This window comes from Actinia tenebrosa, unplaced genomic scaffold (genome assembly GCF_029948245.1).
Source record: "Actinia tenebrosa isolate PJP-AT-01 unplaced genomic scaffold, QUT_ActTen_1.0 PGA_scaffold13__45_contigs__length_12533684, whole genome shotgun sequence".
NCBI lineage: Eukaryota > Metazoa > Cnidaria > Anthozoa > Actiniaria > Actiniidae > Actinia > Actinia tenebrosa.
The window spans coordinates 6569115-6571495 of NW_028292573.1; the positions used below are offsets into that span (position 1 = coordinate 6569115).

At 36.2% G+C, this 2381-nt stretch overlaps 1 pseudogene; it reads left to right on the forward strand.

Annotated features, from left to right (window-relative positions):
- Window positions 1-385: 385 nt before the first annotated feature.
- LOC148911689 (uncharacterized) lies at window positions 386-2381 on the forward strand (annotated as a pseudogene).

The window sequence follows — 2381 nt, forward strand, 5'->3', positions numbered from 1 at the left end:
AGACAACCTATGCTTCTTCCGTGCACTTTCACTTCACAATGAGTGCCATCCAAGAAATTTGGAAAGAGAAGCAAAATGGTATTATCGAAGGTAAGTGAACTTTATTTAATTTAAACAGCTGTATGAAAAGTTTGCTTAGAATATATGGATGTTTACCTATGTTTTGTATTCAATGTTTAGTTATTTTGACGTTTGCTGTAGTCATATTTGGTTCAATATGCTGTATTTATTTGTATGCAATGTTCTTCATCTAGTCTGTGTCATTTTGTATGTAATAAATTGTACGAGTGTAAAAGACTATTAAGATTATTCTTTTTTATTATTTTCAGGTATCAACAAACCTATCTAGACGATGAGTTCAACGGTGTGACTCTGGGAAGCCTGCCTGATCTCGAAACCCTTTTTCAAGTTAATATTAATGTTTATTCCCCGGTAAAGTCCACATCTCATGATGATGACGAAAACGACGAAAATGAACAAAGAGAGGTCACCGCACAACTCATTCAAAGATCACATCGAAAGCATCCCTCCACGCTCTATCTCAATCTCCACGGGAATCACTTTTCATATATAAAAAATATGAAAGTTTATTCCAAATCGTACTTATGCTCCCGATGTGGCAAGTTTTGGAAAGATGGCTTTATGCTTAACCGACATGAAATCACCTGTAAAGGAAAAGTAAAACACGTCTTTCCCGGCAGCACCTACAAGACAGCCAAGACTGTCTTCGAGCAACTAGAAGATGTTGGAGTTGTTGTACCTGAGAATCTACGTTACTTTCCCTACCGAACCGCCTTTGACCTGGAGTGTTACTTTCAAGATAACCACGAGCTTAAAAATTCACATAAATTAACATGGGAGAAAAAACACGAACTGTTAAGTGCTTCTATTTATTCTAACGTTCCAGGATATGATCATCCGTACTGCATTGTTACGGATGGTGACTCTGAAGCCTTAGTTAAACGATTGATGGAGTATCGAAGTGAAATCAGTAATACCAGCTATCATCTATTATTACAAAGTTATGAATCCATATTTGAAGCACTTGATGAAGTAGTGAAAGAGTTGATAAATAAAAACTGTTCAGACTCTGGCATGAATGAAGATGATGATGATGACAACGGTAACAGGGAATCTAGCCATGGTCATAAAATAATAGCCAATTTAAAGTCATTATTGGAGGAATACTTGAAAGAACTTCCTGTTCTGGGTTTCAACTCAGGCAGGTGCGATATCAACGCTATCAAGAAATACATTTTTTCCTACTTGGTCAAAAACAATCCCATTAAGTTCACCGTAAAAAAAGAACAATAACTTTATGTGTTTAAAAGCAGATTTCAAGCTCCTTGACATTACTAATTATTTAGCTCCTGGATTTAGCTACTCTCAGTTTCTTAAAGCCTACGAGTGCAAGCAAAAGAAAGGATTCTATCCCATTGAATGGTTGACTTCACTTGATAAACTTGATCAACCTATTCTTCCATCTCATCAAGATTTATATTCGTCATTAACCAGCTCCAATATATCTGAACAAGAAACATGGAAATATTTAAGGACTTTTTAATCTGGTATAATAACGTAGACGTAGAGCCCTTCCTTGAAGCTGTAGACAAGATGTGTGACTTTTGGAAAGATCGTCATATCGACATGTTTAAAGACGGACTCAGTGTACCTGGCTTAACCATGAAATATCTGTTCTCTATGCTTCCTAATCAGACCTACTTTACGTTGTTTAACCAGAAAGACTGTGATCTGTTCTATCTCATGAGAGATAACAATGTCGGGGGACCATCTATCATCTTCCATCGCTACCACGAGAAAGGGAAAACGTTTATCCGTGAACAAGAGATGAAAAGCCGAAGTGAAAGTCCCAAAGTTTGTCAAAATGTAGTTGGCTATGACGCCAATGCACTCTGCCTATGGGCCATCATGCAACCCATGCCTAATGGCTGCTACTCAAGACGACTAGCCTCTGATGATTTCAAACCTCAATTTTCTTTAAAGCTGGCAGTAGAGTGGTTAGAGTGGGAATAATACACACGAGGAATGCCCATTCGTCATCAATACAACAACACTGAAAAAAGGCTTGGACAACGAGCACTACCCGTTGATGGTTTCCACGGCCCATCTCAAACTGTGTTTCAATTTCAACGTAAGTTAATTTCGCTCTATTTTTTAATTATTTTTTTTAATTTTTAATTTTTAATTTTTTAATTTTTAATTTTTTGTTTTTGTTTTGTACTTGTGCAAAATATGATTTAATCACGTTTTATTCACTCCATCCATTCATTTCTTCATCCATTTATCGATTGATTTCCATATTTGCTCAATAGTTTAGCTATTCACGTTTTATCCATACATTCATTCATTGATTTATTGAT